The following is a 24404-nucleotide window of genomic DNA, read 5'->3' as shown; positions in this document are numbered from 1 at the left end:
CGGGGGCTGGGGGGGGGGGGGGGTGGGTGGGGGGGGGGAGGGGGTGCGGGTGGGGTTAATAGGCTTTCTAGTCCCATGCTCATCGTTTTCCTTCGGGTAGGGGAGTCTAAAACTAAAGGGCATAGGTTTAAGGTGAGAGGGGAAAGATTTAAAAGGGATTTGAGGGGCAATTTTTTCACACAGAGGGCGTATCTGCATGAGTTGTCAGAGGAAGCTGTAGAGGTGGATACAATTACAATGTTTAAAAGACAGTTTCAGACAGGTCCATGAATAGGAAAAGTTTAGAGGGATAGGAGTCAAGTGTAGGCAAATGGAACTAACTCAGGTAGACAACTTGGTCGGCATGGACGGGTTGGGCCGAAGGACCTTATTCCATGTTGTACATCTCTATGACTCTGTCATTCACAGCTGAATAATTTCCAGGGGGTATAATGGATTGTGGCCGTGGGCAAAAACATTCCCATAAGAGGTGAGAAGGAAACTATTCAGTGGAAGGAAGGGGATAATAGTTAGCATTCCTCTAAGGCAGAAAGAGCAAGCAAGGAATGTGGGTGACATTTTTATTTCCCAAGCAGCTGAAATGGTTAGTTGTTTTCGATATCTTGCCTGCATTTGTGCACAAAGTTATAGACTGATTTGTGTTCACTTCCAGAATCTGGTTATAGGAGTCAGGGCAGTGTTATAAATGTATTGAGCAAAATATGAACACTCAGCAGGTTTTTCTTGCAGAGGAACTTTAGGTACATCAATATCGTTGAACCTGTAACCAGTACTTGAATGGTTTTGACAAGTCCTGCAGCTTTAAATCTATATCTTAACAACTGAACCCAAAAAAGGCAATCAAAATTAAATGCTTGCACTGCAATCCTGAAAGTAAATCCACATGAAGGAAATATTCTATTAAGCCGAAGAAAATTCACAAAAATGCCCGCGTTCACCTACTTTTTGTTGCATTTTTAAATTGTCTGTCACTAACTTTAATTCTCAATCTTCTCCCAAAACCCTTCCAACTCCTATAAAGTTGAGCTAATATAACCTGTGCCCAAGTGTAATTCTCCCATCATCCCTGAGCTGGTTGACCTATATTGGCAACTAGTCAAGCAAAGCCTCAATTTAAAAAATCTTATCCATATATTATAATCCTGCTCCCATTCATAAGGATACACACAATATATACAAGGACCTCATTGAACCCCAGTTCTGTAACTTCCTCCAACTCTCCAAAGACTCCATATTCCTTCAGCCTGGGCATGTCCAACTTTAGGCAGCAATGCCTTCAGCTGACGACGTGCCTAAGTTTTGTAATTCGGTCCCTAAACCCATTTGTGTCTTTACATCATCTTCCTCTTTCAATAAGTAGCTTAAAACTTCACGGATCAATGCTATTAACCAAATCTGTCACCGTTATCACTGTTTGTTGCATTGGCTCAATGTCCAATTTTATGTAAAATGTTTTGAAATGTCTTAGATGTTGCTGGTGTTCTGCGAATGCAAATATTGAATTGATTTTGCTTGTTGTTCCTCTGAATTTTTCTCTTCTTCTAACATTCCAAATGAACCTTCCCATAATCACTCTGCAACCTGTGTCAAAACCCAGAATCACTTCCCTACCCCCTCCATTTTTTTCCTGACACCTCTGTGATGCTCTGCACTTCTTTCTCAAGAGCAATTTTCATTTTAACAGTACTTTTAACATAGTAAAATATCCCAAGGTGCTCCACAGCTTGCTGGATATTATTCAGGCTTTCAAAGCCCAAGTTCACCATAACTAATATATCCTGAAGCATTCTTCCATTGAGCAAGATCTAACTTCCTGCTTCTGGGGTTCAGAAACTTCAATTGCATCTAGACTGCTGAGACGTGCATTTATAAAATAGCTTTCGAAACCCCAGGACATCTCAAAGTAACTTTACAACTGGGAATATACTGAATGTGACAACTTAAAAAAAATGTGACAGCCAATTTGTGCACAGCAATATCTTCCAAAGAACAATGAGATAAATGTCTAAATGAATAACCTTTGGAGTATTGACTGAGTATGGGATAAGACATTGGGGAGAACTCTCCACTTTTCATTCAAGTAGCAGCCTGGGGCTTTTTATTTCCACAGTAGAGAGCAGATGGGGCTTCATTGCAAATCAAATGTAAATGGGCAAAATTCACTGGGCCAAATCCTGCCCTCCCTATTCCTCTCACATGGAACCAGTGCTAGCTGTGCCCCCCCTCACTGATATTTACCTGGAGCCGATGGGAAGGCTACCTTCTTGGCCATAGCACTCCAGATACCTGCGGCGTGGTCTGTTGTAGCACAGTGAGTACCCCGTCCCGGAAATGTCCATGAATGCTTCTGCAGTCAGAAAGAGTCCTGCCCCCAGCTTTGCCAGCTGTAAAAACTGAATGATTTTTAATACCTTTTAGAGAACCCTGATGATCAGTGACATTTAAGAACTGTTAAATTTGAAGTAAATGATTTTAAAATCATTTTAAACGATCCCGCAGGGATCAGTGCTGGGTCCTTTATTGACCGTCAGATATATTAATGATTTGGAAGAGAATATAGATGGCATGTTTGGCAAGTTTACAGATGACACTAAAATTGGTGGTGTAGTGGACAGTGAAGGATATCTAAGGTTACAACAGGACATAGATCAACTGGGAAAGTGGGCAAGGGAATGCCTGATGGAATTTTGAGTTAAAGGTGTGAAGTGATGCACTTTAGCAAATTAGTCCAGGCCAAGACATACACAGTGAATGGCAGGGCTCTAGAGAGTTTTATTGAAAAGCTAAACATTAGGGTACAAGTATATAGTTCCCTGAAAGTGGTGATACAGTTAGATAGAGTGGTGAAGAAGACATATGGTATGCCGGTCTTCATTGAACGGGGCACTGAGTGCAAGAGTTGGGTCATCACGTTACAGTAGTACAATTCATTGGTTGGACTGCACTTGGAGTATTGCGTACAGTTGTGGTTGCCATGATATAGGAAGGATGTGGTTAAGCTCAGGACCATGCAGAAAAGATTCACAGGAATGTTGCCTGGACTGGAGGGTTTGAGGGCAGGCACGGTAGTGTAACGCTATTACAGCACCAGCGACCCGGGTTCAATTCCCGCCGCTGTCTGTAAGAACGTTCTCCCTGTTTCCTCCGGGTGCTCTGGTTTCCTCCCACATTCCAAAGACATACAGGTTAGGAAGTTGTGGGCACACTATGTTGGCACCAGAAGCATGGCGACACTTGCGGGCTGCCCCCAGAACACTCTACACAAAGGATGCATTTCACTGTGTGTTTCGATGTACATGTGACTAATAAAGAAATTAAATCTTATCTTATCTTACATGGAGAGACTGGATAGGTTGGGACTGTTTCCCCTGAAGTGAAGAAGACTGAGGGGTGACCTTTTAGATGTTTATAAAATTATGAGGTACAAAGGTAGGGTAGATAGTCACAATCTTTTTCCAGGATAGGAGAGTCCAATGGTAGGATGAAAATCTCACTTTCACGGTTGACAGTGCACATACAGAGGTTCAGCCACTTAACGAACTAAAACCTGAGGATTCACTCCTTCTCCTCCTGGTTATTGGTCCATGTCAATCAACAAGTCTACCTGTTCATAATCTGATACCAGGCTGTGCAAAATAAGGCAACAATAATGTCTCATATTCCATCTAATTTGCTCGCTAACTTTGGCCAGTACCCCTTTTCACCAGGTCTTTGACCCAAAAAATAAGGAAGATCACTTGATTACTTTTGCACACATGCAGTTCACATCACTTCTTTGCCTGCCCAGGATTTTAGGACAGCATGTGTCCTGCTGTGATGCCAGCATGATAGCTTCATAAATGCTTCCTTTATTACATGTGTAACAGAAAATGCATTGTCAATGGATTAAATTCTACAGCTGAAATCCTTATGAATGTAGTTGACTCTCTGCTCTGGGTCATTTCACAATCAGTTCTGCTTTTACTCACTCAATGCAACAAAAGTAGACCCTGGAAGTCATCAAATGATGTCATCATCCCAATACCTAATGCCTTTGTGACAACTTTCTCTCTTTGCTATTTTAATGGCAGTGTTAAGTCAATTAAAATAAATAGGCTAGCACTGCTTTCAAAATAACATTCACACAACAACACCATTCATGATAGTCTCTATAATTAAGTGCTTCAACAGAACACATCCCTTCCCACACCTTGTCTTTCTAACTATCCCCAATACCGAGTGCTTTGTTAGAATAGACTACTATCCATTCTTTTATTAAAATCAATGTTTGTTCAATTATTTCTTTTATCATCAATCTATTTTTACTGCTCATGGGAGGAGCTAGTTCACAAAATCTTGGCCTCCCGTCAGCAGTTGGAACTGTAGAGGGCTAAAATATTTCATGAATAAACTGGAAAAGGCATTGAGAATTCTGTTCTTTTTGTCTTTTAGAATTAAATTCTATTACAAGTTGGACTCCATTAGAAAGGTTGGGGTGGGGAAATTTATTCGTTGATACCATTAGGATGACCTGTTGCTTCAAGACTTCACCAAGCTGTGTTGGCAGTGACATGTAATCAGTTTAACTGGGTAAGATAGCACAGTGGTTAGGTTAATGAAGTAGTCCTATAACAATGCAGAACGAGGTTGTTCGGCCAACTGGGTCCACGTTAGCTCTCAGGAGAGCAATCCAAGTACTCTAGCTTCACCCCCATCCCCAGAAGAGGAGGGTGGTAGGTTAATATAGTGGTAGAATTGATTGGAATGTGGGGAGAATATGTTATTGGGAAAATCCAGGGGGCTGATTTAATAATCCCAGACACACAAGTGCCTATGCCATGGTGGCACCTGGGAATTTCAAGTAATTAAAAGAATCTGGAACCAAATGCTTAGTGTTAGTAACAGCAACCTTGATACAACTAGATTGTCAAAACTCATCTGCTTCATTTACATCCTACACAGAAGGATATCTGCTATCCTTACTTGGTGTGGCTCATATATGGTTTACACTAACCTGATAGACTCGTAACTGATTTGTAGTACAGCAAACCACTCAGTTCATGGGGCACATAGCGATGAACAGTAACTGTTGGTCTTACAAAGTGACATCTCCATCCAATGAATTTTAAAAAAAACTAAATTACAATTTGATATTGCAAAGCACAGGAAGATCAAAACAATATACTTCACTAATTGCAATCTCATCAAGTGGCTATCAAATCAACAGACACAACTATACATACATCTTTTCTCTAGTTGCTTGCCCTAATCAGAAGTGAACAACAGCATCTTTACAGGCAACTTAAACAAGGCATAAAGTTTATGGCTGAATTCAATCAATGTGAAGTACACTCTGAGCAGGTGACAAATTGGATGCAAAATAATATTTCTTTTCCTCTTGTATCAATACGAATCTCTCATGTTTCATGAGCCATCAATACAGCAATTCTGAATGAAATTTCCAATTTTGCATCCATTGGGGCAATTATGGCCAGTAGCACTATCTAAGTTACATGCAGAGTTGTAATACAGTATGTAAGTTCATATAAAATTCTTCTGGCCATAAGAGAGGGGAAGACTTACTCCGTGAAATTGGTCCAAGTAATCCACAAAGCCATTCATCCAAATCCTCGATTCCTTAAACAATGTTTTCTGACCATCAACTGATTTAGCATTCTGCACTCTCTCACTTGCTCTGAAGTCCTTACTTCTAATGCTTGCTTCCTACCTTTTTATTCCTGCTAGCAAACACACTGTCCTGCCAATTATTCCTTACCTGATTGACAAAAAAAATTGTTTAAGTTTATCTTACGCTTCTGGTTCTCTGATCTTTGCCGACTCCTTCTGAATAATATTGTAAATGTAAAAAATCCCTGCACATTTTTATTTGGCAACATTTTCAATTTTTTTTATCTTTCTTCTTCACATCCCTCCCATTAAAAAAAACTTGTTATTTTGAATATTGATTGTTAAGGGTTTACAGTGGCAAAAAGCAAAATGCTGCAATCCTGGAAACCTGAAATCAATCAAAAATGACTGGAGATACTCAGAAGGTCGGGCAGGATCCATGGAGAGAGAAACAGAATTAATGCTACAGATTGATGAACCTTCATCAGATGAATGGTCATTGATCAGAAACATTGATTCTGTTTTTCTCCACCAATTCCGCTTGACTTGCTTTTCAGCATTTTATTTTTCAAGACTATTTCTTTTGTCTCCTTATCAACCCAGTAGCAGACTATTCATACCATTTTCTACATTAAATTGTGAAATTATTGCCAACTGTAATCTATTCTTCAAACAAGAACCAATGACTGGGCCAGGAGGCAGCTAAGAGGTTTGTAAACACCAGAATTAATCGTCAGCGGAAGTTCACAAATCATACATTTACGATTCCAAACTACTTATTTGAGGTTTTTTTTTGGCAGCTTAACCTTTTCACTAATGATGTATTTCCCCGTGGGCATTCATTTTGGTTGGTATTTACGGCAATGCATAGTATAATAGACATCTCATTGTGACCTCTGTAGTTACAATCTTCCCATCATCACCGTTAAAACGTGTTGCAAGGAATTTGACCACATTAGTAACCAGAGTACAATAATGGACCTATTAATGCCAATATCGATCATAGATACTGCTACCATTTTCAATCAATTAAAACACGAACTTGAAAAAGTTCTGCATTAATAATTTCTATGATGATATTTTAGTTAAACCTGCCCACAAAAATCCCATATTTGAGCATTTTAATACACAAAACAATTTAAATCAATTAACCCTGGTCACCGTTACGCAGGCAGAGTGATGCAACACCCAATAATTGCCCCACTCCACTCATGAAAAAGTATCGTGAGGATCTACTGGGGGGAGGAGAACCTCGTTTGCTTTTGAGAATCTGCTTATCTACCTAAACTCCGAAAAAATAAGCAGTTCCAGCATAGCCACCGGGTTCGTAGCTGGGGAGCGTACACTTTCTGTGCACTGCACATTGCACACCGATTCTGAAATGAGTTTATATTTCTGCCGTTATCACTTTCTCTTCAAATAGTTTATCAATCTGTTTCCTGAAAATAAAGCCCTCTGATACTCCATGTGTCAGTGCGACGGTTTCGTCCTGATTTACACTGGTGCTGAGTGTGTCTGTGTCTGATATCGGTTCTCAGCACAGATAGAAATGTTTTATTCCTTCACTAACTGCGTCCTCTCCCACCCCAAAACTGCACACACGGGAACACTGCCACCGAGCAATGTAGTGAGACCGCACCAAGCTGGCGGAATGCGCGGGGTCGCCGGTCGCAAAGGAATTCCAATTGTTGCGCCGTAAGACACCTGAAGCCGCTCGCTGCAGACGGCGGCGGGCTGCGAGAGTCAACACTCGCCGGCCGGGGAGTGCGGGGAAAGGCTGGGGGTCGCGGGGGCTGACATATCCCGCCGGGAGCACCCTTCACCTTCCCGGCCGGGATTGGTGCGCGCCCCCGACCCGCCACCAAAACACACACAAAACACAACAAGCGGTGCGTGTGTCTGGGAGTTGGAGACAGGGACTGCGGCTCCTGCCTGCCTGCCGCCGCTCTCCGCCCTTCACCTACATCTCTGCGCGTCTCGTCAGCTCCTCTTCCAGGGCGCGCTCTCCCTCCAAGTGCGAGGCTCGTCCCCGTCACACCTCTCTCTCTCCCTCGCGCGCGCGCACCCCCCTCCTCTCCCCGGGAGCGCGCTCCGGGCTGCGTCCGCCGCCGGTCCAGCTGTCACAGCCGCGGCAGGAGAACATCTCCATTTAACTTTCAACGTCCACACAACTGGTTTGTTTATTTTCCAGTTATTGTTTGATCGTTTATTTGTTGTTGTTGGAGAATTCCTCCCCATTCCCCGGCTGCATCACGTGCAAGGACAACGCATCCAAACTGGTAAGGTTGTTATCGTTGTGTGAACAAAGAGTACGGGAAAGAGAGATTGGTGTAAGAGGACAAGTTTATCCTTTTTGAATTAAGTTTGCTTTGAGTTGACCTATTTATATCCCGGTGGAGTGGCGGGGGCAAGGAGGTGCGAACTGTTTCTATCTTTAATCCTGGTGTGAGATTCACATTGTTTTTTTTCCCCCTTTAAAGGTTTGCAGGAAGAGCAAAGATTTTGTTTCCTACCAACAACACAAAACCGACCTCAGATTTTCACTGTGCAATGTTGCTATCTGTCTTCATTTGTTGTGTAGCTATTAAAATAAGCGGTATCAGGTTTTACGATGATGAGTTTTACCGTTTTAGTATTCATGACAACCAGTGTTAACAGAAGTCTGATCTTAGTAGTATGTAACATCAGTCATATACACACACCTTTTCACAGATTACAGCTGTTATTTAAGCGTGGCTCTTTTTTTTGGAGGGGGGGATTGTAAGTGAATGATTACAGTGTTTGTCGGGGGACTGGAAGCAAGAGGTTTGAAGCTGACCTTTCCCTTCCGTGGGATGTTGTTGTCCTTGGTTAATGCTGAATATACTGAATTGTGCTCAGTTTACTAAAATTGTTGCTGTTTTGTATTTCTTCATGATTTTCAATTGCTGAGTTGGGGAATCTTACTAAAACAGTGTTGTAAACCTGTGTACAATAGTGAAATCTGAGATTGAAAGTTTAAGTTTTGTTTTAAACACCTGAGTAAAACTAATGGATCCAGAATCATTGGTTTTTGTACTTTTTGATTTCTGATAAACTGCCTGTGGTGATTGAAGACAGAAGGAATCTTGAAGCCTTGCGCTGCACTGTAATGGCAGGATGTCTTGAGATTACGTGGTAGAGTTGAGATTTGCCACACAGAAGGGGGCCGTTTGGCCCATCTGGGTGGTGCTGGTTGTAAAAGAGCTACCTAACTGCCTCAGCAATTCCACCAGCCAGCAATCTGTTTGTAGTCCTGCAGGTCACAGCTCTTCAAGTACACATCAAAGTACTGAATAAATATGAAGAAGATTCCTTCATCTACCATTCTTTCAGGCAGTGAGTTCCAGACCCCTACCACCTTCTGTATGAGGCGAAAATAAATTTCTTATTTCCCCTTCAAATTACGTTTTTAAATCTATGCCCCCTGGTTTTTGATCTCTCCAAGGGAAATAAGTCTGGGCTATTTACTCTGAATGAGAGCTTCATGATTTTATATGCATTTATATCCCCTCAGCCTCCTCTGTTCTGATGAAATTAACACCTAATGTATTCCATAGCTACAGGTTTCCAGTTCTGGCAACATATTTGTAAATCTCTGCTGCACTCTCTACAGTGCAAACACATCTTTCCTCTAATGTGGTGACCAGTACTCTAGGTAGTATTACAACTGTTCCCTAACCAATGCTGCATATAGTTCTACCATAAATGGCTAGTCGTAAATAAAGCTGAGTACATTCATGACAGAGACTGATGGATTTTTAGTTATCAGGAGAGATGGGTCAGTGCAGGAAAGCGGTGCTGAGGTAAGAGATTAGCCATGCATTTATTGAGTAGAAGAGCAGAAACGAAGGGGTGAATTGCTGTCTAGTTCTGTTTCTTATGTATATTCGTATACCCTGCTGTGTGGCAAATCTCAACTCTACCACGTAATCAAGAGTATAGGATCCATTAGTTTTACTCAGGTGTTTAAAACAAAACTTAAACTTTCAATCTCGGGTGAATTGCTGTCAAGTTCTGTTTCTTACGTATATTCTATGCCTCGGCTAATCAAAGAAAGTATTTCCATTTGCCATTTTAACCACCTTATTTTCTTGTCTTGCTACCACTTAAGAAACTGTGGGCAGATATTCTCAGATCTTTCTGTTCCACCAAATCTCTTGCTATCCTCCCATTTCTTGTGTATTCTCTCACCTTATTGCACCTCCTCAGCATTACCTCACACTTCTCTGGGATAAATTGCATTTGACATTTTACTGCCCAACTGACCAAAACATCCATAGCACCCAACAATGTAAAGCCTTTCTTCTCACTGTCAGTCATGTGAATAATTTTTGTATTATCTGCAAGGTACTTTGTTATGTCCACTACTTTTGGATCTAAGTTATCAATAAACAAGGGACCATGTGCTGAGCTATAAGGAACCCCGCTGCTAACAGCCTTCCAGTCACAAAAATACCAATCAACCCTTTGCTCTGAGTTCTACTGCCAAGCCAATTTTGGATCCAGATTGTCACTGCCCTTTCGTATTTTTGACCAGTTTGTCATGTGATCCATTACTAAAACCTCTCTGGCCTAAATCAAGAAAGCACTGCCCTCATCCACTTTCCTTGTTACCTCCTCAAAGAACTGAGTCAATATGTGACTTTTCTCAACAAATCCACGCTGGCTGTCACTGATTAATTTGTGTCTTTCTAATTGAAGGTTCATTCTGTCCCTTGGAATGAATTCTAGTAATTTGCCCAATACCGAAGACAAACTGCTAATTATTGGTTTATCCCCTTTTAAACAACCTGTCCAACATTAGTAGATGTCTGATTCTCTGGCACTACTTCTGTCATCAGGGAGGATTGAAATTTTTAGTCAGAGCCTCTGCAATTTCCTCCCTTTGCTGCCTTTAATCACCTGAGAGATACATTATCTGGGCCTGATGATTGATCCACTTTCAAAGATGATGAATTATCCTTTGCTATGTTTATCCTATTGATGGTCATTAGTCTTAACTGTATGGTCCTCATCACTTGTCATAAAATGTTCAAGAAGGAACTTTCATACATCATCTGCCTCCACACACTGGCTGTCTTTTGGGTTCCAATTATATCCTGCTCTTCCCTTAGTTATCCACTTGTTTCTTTATATAATTCTATTTTTTAATGTATATTAATGCCCTTTGGATTTTCTTTGATTTGCTTGTCTCTTTTGTCGTACTTTTCTTGATTTCCCTTTTCATTTCTTCTTGTACTGTTCCAGGTGCTCTGCTGTATTAAGCTCTTGAGAAGCTTCATTCTCTGTTTCCTCTTACACTCGATGCACCTTCTTATCCAAGGGCATTTTTAGGCAGACCTGCCTTTTATCACCTTGGGAATATGTTTGCCTTGAATCTCCCTAAATGCGTCTCAGCAAGTTGCTGTTTCTAATCCACTTTATCTATCTAGAGAGTCTGTATGGAAAAGAAAATTGGCACAAGAAGTATCTTGTGGATTGAACTAACTACTTTGATAGGTGCTGTAGGAAGTTTTCCAGGGATTCTGTGAATCTCTTCATTGTAAATGTGCTGTTGTTTCATCCCTTAATCCCTCCCCTGCCCCTTCTTTTACTTGCTGGTGTTCAGGCAGGCTGAACTGGTCGTCATTCAGTGTTGCTTGTGCAGTAATTAGCGAGATGTTCAAATAAGAATAGCCTCTCAGTTGATCCTATCCTGGCTCAGCATCCACATTTGTGGATTTTCCAGCTGGGGACAGAAGAATCCCGGTTTTCTTCTTGCAAAGGGTATCGAAACGTCCAAGTACTGAGGGACTTTTTATTTTCAAAAATATTTTTCTTCATTGAAAATACTTCCTTTGGGAAAACATGCATACACAGGCAATATTCTACATATCAATACCTTTCACAAGATGCAATTGAACTTTGAACAATCTATTATGCAAACACTACATTGTGTAAGTGAGATTTCAAGATGTCATTCCAGTATCCTTCTCCCAGCAACCCTTGGTATATGTTTCACCCTACTTGTGTACATCCTGCAGCATGTATTCCTGAACTTTTCATGTGCTGGACAGCAACATTTGGTGTGGACCAGCTGCTTTTGTGGAAGATGAGCACATTTTGAGTGGACAAATCAAACCCAAGTCATTCTGTCCACGTGGTTTGGTCACCCACCCAGCAGTACGTTTTCAAACTTTGTGATTGATACCACCCTCTGATCTCATTGGGTAAAATCCACATAAGTGTGAAAGCATTGGGAGTAGACAACTTTCTTCCCGTTTTGGTCAGGACTTCAATCTCTTTACTCCTGCTGCAAATTGGGTTTTGCAGTAAGGTTTTTGCCCCCACTCTTTTTTTGCCTTTTTTAGATGTCTGCGTCTGGAAATAAATTGTTTCTCTTCACATTCTCCGGTGACCTGGTGAATGTAATTGGGTGATAGTGAAGTGCTGTGTGATGATTGCCAATTAGAATTTCAACTGTGATTGTTGTGTGGGAGTGACTGCTTAATCAAGGTGCAAGCTCATCTTCGGTAGTGCTCCTAACCTGTTTAAAACCAACTGTTAGCTCCCTTGTTAGATTTAAACTTTTAGCTGTTGATGTGGACTGGGGCAATGTGAAATAGTAATTGAGCCCAGCAGTGTACAGGAAATTGGATTAACCTGGGTTAACGGCATCAATGAAGTCAATTCCAATCACTTGCTCTGATCGAATAAACTGGTATGGGGAAAGTTAAGTTTTGAAAAGGGAACCAGGTGCTATTCAGAATTCTTCCTGAATATGTCAAAACAGAAAACACGTTGCTAGATCTTGGTTTCTAAACGCGTGTGAATTGGAAACTGTTAAATCACAGTGAATTCTTGGATAATATCAAGTTCAGGTTTATTGTCGTAGGCATACGTACACAGAGTATAAAATGCCATGAAAATTAGCTTTTTTGCAGCAGCACAGTACATTACAAACATTAGTTAACATAAACTTAAATTAACATAAATACATTAGGTTAGACATTTATTCTGTAATCTACTTTGGAAGTGGAGACTCCTGACAATACCTATGACCCAGTTTAATACAAAATACAAACAAATCCTTGTGGTTGATGATCGCAGTTGGTAAATGCAATATCTGCTGAGACTGTACCACGTGGACTAGCTGTGGGCTACATTTTCCTCCTAGTTCTCAGTGATCTTATTGGTCTCCCTGTCCATGGCTTGTAGAAAGATAGGTAAGGGTCTCTGCTAACTATCCAGTGAACTTTGCTTGGCGGGTGCTTTACTTAAAAACAAAATAATTTGTGGGTTTTGTGTGTTACTGGTGAGGCCACTGTTTATTGTCCTTAAGAAGGTGATACAATGTCTCTGCTTTGAACTGCTGTAATCTATGTGATGAAGGTAATCCTGGCATCTGTTGGATAGTGTATTCCAGGGTCTTGATAAAATGAAGATGAAGAAATATTGATTATAAAGTTACTGGGTGACTTGGGGTGGGGGGGGCCACTTGATGGTGATCTCAGGTGATTTGCTGCTCTCGTCCATTTATGGACGTGAGGTGAGATTAGGATTAAGTGATTTCAGCAAGCCACCCCACACCACCCACTACCACCATCACCAAGTCATTTGCAGAAAAATGGAAGGGATGTGCAGAAATCGTACATGGCAAAATCGTTTACCTTAGAAAATGAAGGTCAAGTGTGTTAGTGTTATCCCAATTTTAAGTTCCCACTCCTGCCTGCTGCAAAATCACACAGTGCCACGGATTAATTCTGTTAAAACACGTTTATTGGCAGTATACTGCCAGGGAGAGTTCTCCAGACTCTCAGAGTCTTTATCGGAGGTCTTCACACTACAGAGGGGCAGACGTTAATTTTTACAGTCCTTGTCACACACTTAAACAATGCGACAACACCAATTTCAATCGGGGAGCCTAAAATACAAAGACAAGCCTCACACTCATTGTTTAGGACAAGCCTCACACTCATTGTTTAGGACAAGCCTCACACTCATTGTTTAGGACAAGCCTCACACTCATTGTTTAGGACAAGCCTCACACTCATTGTTTTGGAAAAGCCTCACACTCATTGTTTAGGACAAAACCTCACACTTATTGTTTAGTATAATTGGCTTACAATCAAGTTCCAGACACAGTAATCACCACCTGGTCCACCTGGTCTTGAGTCAGGGGCTTGCATGTGTGATTTTTTTTCATTAGTTATATGTACAGTCACAATTTCTTAACCCTTTACTAGGACACTTAACAATTAAGTGGTGGCAAAACCAGCATATCATCCTGTTGTATTTCCTCAATGTCTGTCGGACATCCAGCAAGAAGCCAGACTTCTTGCTAACCTAAGGGTATAGAAAGCACAATTAAACCTTCCTGCATAAATTAATTCTTGACTCGCTGGATGCAAGTGATGTAAATGGGCAGATGTCATTATCTTAGTTAATTGTAGTATAATTGTGATTATGCAATTTGTTTGTGCTCTGTCCAGGTAACAGAAGAAAAGTTTAGTATTCCTCATAATGGTAAAACAGAAATGCTATCATTAGTGATGTGATAAAAGCTGTGTCAAATATTTTATTATGTAAATTGACTTTGTTTGGAGAGTCAAAAACTTTGAGTGCACAATTCCTAAATTTGTTTGGATGAATTCCAGATTTCTGATAATGTGTGTGGTCTGTTATGTGAATTTTTCAGTTTCCCTTTTTTAAGGCTTGAGGGGAATATTGAATTATTCAGGCAGCCCTGATATGGTGGGGCTACAGGGAGCTTCTGACTTGAATAGTAACCATATTGAATAGTGAAGGTTTGGTAAGTGATTATTTAGTTAATTCACTTTTAAAAGGAAAACATTCCCATATAAAGAATGAGAAATGTGCATCTGAGGATCATGGTAACCTATTTATATCAAATTTTGTTATAAAATACGACAGCTGCAGATTTCGGCTCCATGGCTTGTGATTCTTGGTGCTACAGGTGCTGAGTTGGGTCCTAAATGACATTTAATGCAAGTATGTCTTTGTTTTGTGAGTCACGTTATATCGGTGCCTGGACCACATTGCCTTGGCTATCGGGGAGGTAGTCATTTGTGTCAGTTGTCTTCCAGGCAGTAATTAGAGATACTTGCAACTCCTTGCAGTTCCCCATCCACTGTTCATCTGCATTTCATTCTTTCATTGGAGAGTAGTGGGCAACCTATGGCTTCATTAGGATTACAGGATTCTCTATGATACAAGGTAATATTGGACATATGTGTGCTACTTTAAAGTTGCTGCATGTCTACATTGTGACATATTGCAACAAAAAGGGATTCCAGTCCTTTAACTTCCAACAGAGTAAGCCAAAGGCTGGGTGATGGGTGATAAAGTCCATCTTCTGACAAGGTGGCTCATGATTCTGGTGCGCAACCTTCAGACACATCAACAATGAGCATACATTGGATAGAGCAGACTACAGGGTACTGGAAGGAATTCTTCGGTGGCCTGACGCACTGGAGAAATCCTGCAGTGTAGAATTTAAAATTGACTATGCATTGTGAGAGCATTGTTCCTGTCTCCAGCTGCATAGCAAACTGCTTTGGTCCTGGGAGAGGACGGGTAACTGCAGCTACCCCTTTCTGAGTAGGCTGCCCGAGAGCAACTCGCTTGATTTGGGGAATTGGGTAAACAAACCCTCAATTCTGCAGTCATCAACTATCTTGCCTGCCCTTTGTCGCCAGCCATGACAGTATGCATGTCACCACGATGCCAAGATGAAAGTCCATACGATACATTCCAAACCATATTTAAAGTCAAAGCAGACTAAACTTCATGGAAATGACAGTTAATCATCCTGATGCACACCCTCAATGTCTGTCATCTTTCTGTATCACAAAATAGTTGCAACATGGAAGCAGGCCATTCAATCTTTCTGAGTTCTTTCTGGCTTCTTCTTAGAGCAACATAGCTGGACCCCACCCTCTCTAACACCCTGTAAAATCTTTCAGATATTTACCCAGCTCCCTTTCGGGGAAAAATGCAATTGAACTTGCCTCCACGACTGTCTTTATAAGTCCTAATCACTCACTGTGTTTATTGAAAGAAAATGCTTTGCCTTGTCCGTCCTGATGAAGGGTCTTGACCTGAAATGTCGGCTGTTTATTTCCCTCCACAGATGTTGCCTGACCTGCTGAGTTCCTCCAGCATTTTGTGTGTGTTGCTCCTTGTTTGCTTTGGTTCTTTTGCCAATCACCTTCATTCTAAGCCCCTCAATCCTTCACCCTTCCACCAATAGAAACAATTTATCTCTATCTACTGTCTATACCTGTCTTGATTTTAAATATCGCTATTAGATCTCCCCATAACCTCTTGTGTTCCATGAAGAACACAGCTTTTCCAATATCTGCATGTAATTAAAGTCTCTTGTCCCAAGAATCATTCCAGTAAATCTCTTCTGCATGCGCTCCGAAGTCTTTGTATAATTCCAAAAGTGCAGCATCCAAACCTGGACACAGTCCTCTGATTGTGGCCAAACCTGCCATTCGTAAAGGTTTATCACTGATTTCCTTGCTGCTTATATTTGCTGCTTATGCCCTCTAGTTATGCTCTACCTCTATTTGTAATCATTTTCTTAAACTGCCTTGCTGTTTTCAATGAAGTATGAACATAAACCACCCCCCAAAATTTCTCTGATCTCATACCCTTTTTTATATTGTTAGGTGAACCTGTAAATATTGTGTATGAATCTGAATGATAAGCGATCTGTGGGTGGTGAGAGATCAGGCTGTGGTGCATTGAAGTTGTTGAACCACGTTCTTGGGCTTGACTTCCAGCATTGACCACCACATCCATCTGTTTCCATTGGCTTCAGTTTCTCTGGAGGGCTTCTGTTCTCTGTGAATAGATTGCATCTTTCCTCCTCTTCTGTCCTCTTCAATGCACCGTCATAAATTCTTGGGAATCTTCACTCCTGTGTGGTGTTGTTCTCCAGTATTTTTCAGGTCAGACTAGATTCCAAAATGTTGCCAGCAGCTGCTACATCTTCTAAAAGGTGTAAGCTAGCTTTAACTGTGCAATACCAGTCCGCTGCTCGGGTATAAGCCAATGAGTTAGTGCTGGTGACGTGCACGAATTGTGTAGGTGTGCAAAGCCGCACAAAGTAGGTGTGGTGGCAGAATGGGAAGTAATTGGTGTGGATTAATTGCACAGCACAATCGCTGCACCTGTTTTTAGAGACGATTGCACTTGCCTTTACCTTATCTTAATTCCCTTAACAAATGGAGGTCATTTCTCCTTTATTAATAATTTTGAAATTTAATTCTAATTTCTTTAGTGCTAAGTTTTTAGAAAAATCACCAACTGACGTTTTGAATTTAGTACTAAATATTTCATAAAGCTTAAATGTGCTAAAACTAATCTTGTGTTCCAAAGTGGGCATTTCCACAAATAACAAGCAGTACTGCAATAAATAACAATTATAATGCAAGACTAATTATGTAAATTAAGGACTAATTTGAATAGCTTGAAAAAAATCATTGAACTATGGAATAATAATTTTATTGCATAATGGACTTTGAACACATTTTCTCTTGCACATGTTATAACAATTAATGCCGAAGTTTGAAGTTTCGTGAATTTCCAAATGACGTACAGTATGTTTTTAATATGTGTACAGAAGTGTTTTGGAACTGAGTGTGATGCATTTGCATTGAGCTGTACAAAACTTAATCTGGGACACTGATGGCATTCATTAACAATTAAACTAATAACAAGAAATTATCAATAGCCTCCTCCTGGTTGATCTTTCTTCTGCTCAGTATAATTGATGGTGCTGTTAGGATACTGGGTTGATGACGTGACTTTGCATGCCCCTGTGAAGATATCGATTTTAGACTCTGGTGAAGCACCTTAGGGTTTGCAAGTGTATGTCTATGGATATTAATTAAATTCAATAAGAGAAAATCTTTCTTCTACTGTTACCAATGATCAGCTGAAAGTATTTCTAAATAAAATGGACAAGAGCTGGCAATCCATCTCGCTTTGCTTCTTAACAGGAACTATACTGATTGTTTTGGTCTGTTTAGATCAGTGTCCATTTTATATTTGGTGTGTAAACCGCAGTGTGCACCGGTTGGCCTGAATAATGTGTAGATTGTGAAACCTGTCTGTGAATATAAAATTGTGGATTGTTAGTACTTGCAATGATAGGGCAGGTGGACATTTGGCCTATTGGGTCCATGCTGTCTTCCAGCAGAGCAACCCCATTAGACCCACTTTCCCCTCTACTCTTTCCCTATAGCCTACAACTTATCCTCTTTATTTATTCAACTCACCACCCTTTTAATTCTTCTCTCGCATACCTAAACTAAAGGGTAATTTACAGTAGGCAAATAACCCAGCACACCTTTGGAATGTGGGAGGAAACGGGGTTGAAACCCACATGGTCACACGGAAAATGTGCTGACTCGACACAGACAGCACCTAGAAATGGTATGCTGTAATAAGTTTAAACGTGACCCCCATCTGCTTTCTTGGGTGGGTACAAGTTCAGAACACACTTTAGAGATGTCCTGGCCAACAGTTATTTCCTCTTCATCAGTTCCACCAAAGAATTTATTGTAAATGACGGTTCTAGGAGGAATCTTGTTGCTTCCACCTATCTACATCGCAGTGACCACTGCACATAAACTGCCTCACAAGCATTACTCTTTGACACATCTTGATAACATAAGGACCTGTAAAACAGTCTTTGATCTTTTTAAATATGCAGTTCTGTTGCATGTCCTTTATCTTGTCCACTGCAAGACATTTTGGCACTTTCAATGTTTGTTTAGCTATTAGAGACAGATGTCTTATTTGATGAAATAATCTTAATTTAGTAATGGGTCTTTTTCAAGTTCATTTTCTTTCCTCTGAGTTTGAATTGTGAGGTGTTATTCACATTCAGTACGCTTATTGTTATCTTCTATGAACATTATGAAAGCAACTGTTTCCAGACTAATCATTACACAATTCATTTGGTCACAGCAGCCCAATTATAACTGCTACTACTGATTGACATGCTTTTGTTACCTGTTATCAAGCCAATTAATTATCCGGTTTGCAACTACTCTTTGCCTCTCCCAGTCTGTCACTGATTTTTTTTTCCACTCTTCGACATTTTTTTTCCTTGAGTTAATATATATCATATTAACTAGTGTATATATCATCTTAGCTAGTATATAAGTGGATTCCTAAGTTCCCAGTTGTGCACGCAATGTTATTCTTGTTTAAGGACCATGAGAAAATAATCAGTAATCTGCATTACACCTTGCAGCCATCCTAAATCCATCATATGTCAGTTCTGTAAATTATCTTGCTTGCCTGCCAGATGATCATGTTGCTGTAGAATATATTGCCTTTTACCTTTTTACGGCATGCCAGAATTTATTTTCTGTAACTGATTTTATTTATACCAATGTATCTAAGCAAGATAGAAAGCAAAACAAATACAGTGTTTTAGAAACATTGCCTTCATGAAGATTTTTGGTGGAAAGGTTTCTGTTGACAGGAGCTGGAAGAACTGTGTGGCATTTTCATCTTGCTGATTTCATGATACAAGTGGCGATGTGCTTTTTCCCATGCAGCTTCTGTCACTATTTTGAATATTTATTTGCCTGGACTTCTCAATAAGAGCCACTTTCTTGCCAGTGTTGGTGAAAGAAATGGAAATGAATAGAAAGGAATATAAATCCTGTAGAAAATGTGACCGATCCATATATCATCTGTTTTAGCACTTACAATGTTTTCTTCAAAATAGCCCCGTGAATGTGGTGACAAGTTTGATGCAAAAACCAGTGTAAATTGAATTATCCTTTATCGTTTCCGTTTTGGACGATAATGAAGTTTATATTTTGAAATCTATAAATTTAAAGATGGATAGGAATTAGAAGTATCACTAAGTGGAAAATACTTCAGTGGATACTAATGTTTTTGAGCCAAGCTGCTGGAAGTAATAGAAAGGATTAGATAATGATTTAGATACCATGCATTAAAACTATCATGGAGAGAGGGTTGTGGACATCTTTACTGTCTCACGCCCGGATAAGGATGCAGTCTAACAGGTTCCAATTAGGACATAGCTAGGGAGGTTTAGTAAACATCCATACACAAATGTGGAAGTAATAATCATTAGTGAGTAACTTGCGTGGAGGCAGAAGGTCGCGTGGCTCAGGAGTCCTCAACCATCTTCATTAACACTGCCTTTTCCTTCATTTCTTTGCAATACAGTAGAACTCCAATAGTCTGCTATCCAGTGATTTGGAGAGCTCGATGCTTCAGCATCTTGCTCATCAGGTGATGTTGATGTGCTCCCTTCCCCTTCACTGCACTCCCTTTAAACCTACCTGGTTAATTAGAAAATATATTTTAAAAAAAGTTGTTACATAGTTTTATAAAAAAAAATGAATTAAAAGTATAATGGGGTATTAATAGAAACAGTTCAGAATGTCTGCTAGTCTGGGACCACCAATGTCCCAAGTGTGCCAGATTGTCAGAGTTTTACAATATTTGTTTGTGTCCAGTGTTCTCTGCATTAAGAGAGAGTATATCATGTTTGGGACATCTTATAGGTAATGTGAATGTAATTAGTATGCAGTCAACCATCATCTTAGGCAGATCCTTAGAAACAAAGGTGACTTTCTTCCTCTCTGTTTTTGTGTCCTAAGGAGATGGAGCACAGTGTGAGGACTGTGGAGTTTTTCGTTGATGGTTCAGGAGGTGGTTCATGGGGCACATGGCGTGGGTAGTTTGTGAGATGGTGTACTCTTTCTGCTGATATGATGGGCCTTCTGTGCGCTCCTGATGCATGGCCTTGGTTTTCGATACCATCCTAAGTACTCCTTCTCCACTTTAAATGGTTATGAGCCACAGATTAACAGGAGTCGGTGAGAGTATTGCATTTCTTCAAGGAAGCTGTGTGAACATCCTTTTGAACCTTTTCCTTTATGCCCTCAGTAATCTCTTCCCATGACAGGGTTGGAAAAGACTGTCTGTTTTGGAAACATGTGAACAGCATGGCCTTGTAGCTGACTGAATGTAACTAGATGTTGGCCTGGAAGAGAATGCTGAGGTGCTCATATCTTTCCAATGAATTTGATAGATTTTGTTGTGACGGCTCCAACACAGAAGCAATGTGTTAAACTCATTGTGCATACACCCAACCCTGGTAGCTTTAGATGAGACCAAAGAGGACTTGTACTTGGGGCTTTGGAGGTGCGAGGTGGTGGGGGGGGGGGGTGGTGGGGTGGGGTGGGGTGGAAAGAGAATCCAGATTCCCATTCCAAAGAAACTCTCACTGATACTCCTGGGGAATCTTCAACACCAGAGTGGGAAAGGACACAACTCTCTGGCAAGGTGTGAATGGCAAAGAAAGCGTAGAGAAGGCTATCTCCAATGGGGTCCTTCTCCTGATATTTGCTTGGAGCATAGCTTTGGCCATTACAAACACTGTTTCATCCACGAACAAGCAGTGGACCTCATGGTAACATCTCCTGGTCCTGTCACCTGTTAGATGATGGCCCTTTGCTTAGATGATGATGTAAAGATGTCCACAAACCCCTCCACATGATGACTACTGGATTGACTGCCACCTAATCTACTTTCTATCTCTAGCAGCTTGGCTCCAAAATATCAGTATCCACTTACATTTTGCCACAAGAAGGTCAATGTTAAAAGCTCTCGGGGAACGGCAAAACCAGAGTTCACAGACGGTCTGATTCCCAGCCAACAGATCCACAGAGTAAGACGGTTTTGAGCTGCCCTGAACTCTACCTGACTGGCACCTGTGAGAAGACTCTTGGCTTTGGTACCGAGAAGCACCAGAACTGGTTTGAAAAGAATGACCAGGACATCAGAGCTAATTAATTGCAAACATCAGGCTGTTATTGTCGACCTGCGCTTCTGTAATAAATCAGGCAACGGCAGACCCAAAGAAGTTACGATAAGTGCTTTATTAGCTTTCGCTAGTGGGAGTGGGGGGGAATACAGAGGAAGAATTAACAATGTAAACCCTAGCTCTTATACTAATCCTCACTCAAAGATACAAATGCTAGGGTCCTCTTTTATACTTAAAACAAAGAAGCCTATGTGCTAAGTCTCACATACCAAACTATGCTACCTAATTATTTTTTTCTTAATTAAATTGATTTACCTCCTTCCTTCATTATCTGCTATTTCCTTATCTTTAAGCACTTTGTAACCCGGCAGCAGTCCATCACATTACAACCTGAAGTCACAGACAGCTCCAGGCGCCAAGGATAACCACTTATCAAAAAAGACTTATAAGGAGAAGCGTATTTCCTAACTCCCTTGATCTACACAAGGCGCCTGGGTACATCGTGCATCTCCACTATAGTCAGCCGTGGTTAAGCCATAGCAGCTGAACAACACTCACCCTTACAGTCTCAGTTACTTGTACATTCCCTCCTCTTATCATTTCATGATAATAGACATTTTACGAAGCAAGAGACCGAGTACTGGCATTGTGCTATTAGTGGAAAAGGACTGCATGCTATAATTACAACAATAATAAATACTACTATTAGACCATAATGTAATATCACACCCCATATGCCACAAAACAGGCCTATGAATGGTTGCCATCCAGACCCTTTGATGAAACCATGCAAGTTCTTCCCTACTTTTCTAATGTTGTTAACTTCCTTGGCAATGTACTCGGAGAGTGGACGTTATATTGGCAGACTCGTCTGGAATATAGGTACAGCATTCGCTCCCTATAATGTTCCTCCTTTTTCTGCTAGAATAAACTCAAGGGCCATACGATTCTGCAGGACTGTTTGCTGGATTGCCATCTTTTCAGTGGATATCTCTTGTTACTTGGGCCTGTGTTTGTGTCAGGGCTTTGGCAGTATTGTTGGCCAATTTCTCAAGGGCTGCAGCTAAGTTTATTATTTCCCTCAAGTTCCTGGCTGTCCCCATAGGAAGGAAAAGCGATCATCCAAAATCACTCAGCTTCTGTTATTCCTCTCCACTGCCTGCTCCAATGGGAGTGATTCTGCAGCTGGGTCATAGCCCTCAAATGGGGTATTATATACCCCAGATGACAACAACCAACCCACTTTTTATAGGATTTTTCTAAATCCTGTGTACTCCACCTATCACCAGTTTCCCCTGGGAGCCACATATATGCCTGATCCCCACATATCCACTGGGTACCATCTACTGGTGGGGGATGGGCTGTTCGTAGAAGATGAGAACCTAGTTCCCCAACCTTCATAGTGGTACTTGTACTGTTCCCCAGGAAAACTGCATCCCTGTCTCCCTCGAAATTACAATAACCTGTGGCCTTTACCACTTTGTCATCTTTAGGCACCTGCAAGTATGGCCATGAGCCAGGCCCAGTTTCGGTTAATGGAGGCCTGATATACCAGCTGTCAAAGCACTTACAGCCACAATCACTAACATTGTCTGATTTCCTCGTTTCGAAGGCACAGAGTATTGGGTCGTGCCGTTGAGTTTTACTGGAGAATGTTGGAATGGAGAGTCCTTCACTCTTGTTGAGGGGGATCACTGACATCAGGAACATGATATGACTATGTGGTGGAATTTCGGCACAGACCCAACAGGCTTCTAATTCCACCTGTTTGGCATAAGTGTGACAGAGGGACATAAAGGTGTTATCAGGGGTGGCCCTGATTATTACGAGACTGCTCAAGACAAGTTCCAGAATACTTATAGATACATTAATTGTCCATTTTTGCCCCGTCATGTTGTCCTTTCCCAAGACCAATCTTTTTGCAGTTGGAATGATGTATCCACCGAGGTTGCCCTTCAACCTTTACTGCTGTGGGTGTAGCGAGTAGTACTTGAAAGGGGCCTTTGTGCCAACTTTTTCCGCTCCCAATTCCTTATCAGGACGTGATCTCCGGGTTGGATTCTCGGTAAGGGTGCTTCTACGTTGTCCTCCTTTTTCCTCTGAACATTACGTACCTGTGAATGTAGAGTCTTAAGAACATCAGTTAACTTTTGTACGTAATTAATCATTCTTTCACTAAGGGCATGGAGATCAAGACACACTTCTATATTTTTGTCTGTGGCCCCAGGTGTGCTCAGCGGTCTTCCAAATAATATTTCCGCTGGGGTTTATCCTGTGCTAGTGTGCGGGGTAGTCCTTATGTACTTTGGCAGTAAAATGTGGCCCGTTGTCTGAACTAATAATGGTTGGGAGCCAAAACCAAGGTATTATTTCCTGCAGTATAATTCCTACCGTCGCTTCTGCTGTGGCATTTGCTGTAGGTATTGCCTCTATCCATCTACTAAAGAAATCAATGATAACAAGACAGTACTTGTAGCCATGCACTCTGGGCAATTCTATAAAATCAATCTGTATGCACTCAAACGGGCCCGTAGGCATCCTTGCCTTACCCGGAAGACACTTAACTGCTTTACCAGGATTATTTTTCTGGCAAATATTATATTCCTATGCCTCTCTTTGTGCTTCCTTCCTCAGATTAGGGTGCCACCACGTTTGTAGTGCCACTCTCACCATTCCCTCCTTACCCAAATGTGTCATTTCATGAATATAATTAAGTAACATGGGTTAAAATGCATCTGGTACACAAACTTGTCCAGCAGGGGTGGTCCATAACAGTGTGTCAGGATCTCTGGTGCACCCCTGCTGTTTCCATAATTCAATTTGATTTGTAGGGGCGTCCCCCTGAAGTTTTTCTACACTTGCCATGTCAGGCAGGGCCGTTCTATTCAAGAGTTGTCTATCACTATCTGAATAGACAGTGAGGGGTTCATGGATAGCAGTAGCT

At 41.1% G+C, this 24404-nt stretch overlaps 1 protein-coding gene across 2 annotated transcripts in view; it reads left to right on the top strand.

Moving 5' to 3' along the window:
- The first annotated feature begins 7158 nt into the window (after positions 1 to 7158).
- Positions 7159 to 24404, top strand: part of disp3 (dispatched RND transporter family member 3) — a 434497-nt gene continuing 417251 nt past the window's right edge. The window contains exons 1-2 of one of the 2 annotated variants that reach the window (XM_052039586.1): positions 7159 to 7302; positions 7799 to 7886. The gene's annotated coding sequence lies outside the window, so the exon portion shown is untranslated. Of the gene's footprint in view, positions 7303 to 7719; positions 7887 to 24404 lie in introns of those variants that run through there. The other variant, XM_052039587.1, reaches the window with a different exon arrangement.

The sequence above is a fragment of the Pristis pectinata genome, chromosome 26 (assembly GCF_009764475.1).
Source record: "Pristis pectinata isolate sPriPec2 chromosome 26, sPriPec2.1.pri, whole genome shotgun sequence".
Classification (NCBI taxonomy): domain Eukaryota; kingdom Metazoa; phylum Chordata; class Chondrichthyes; order Rhinopristiformes; family Pristidae; genus Pristis; species Pristis pectinata.
This window is presented reverse-complemented; position numbering and strand designations above follow the sequence as displayed.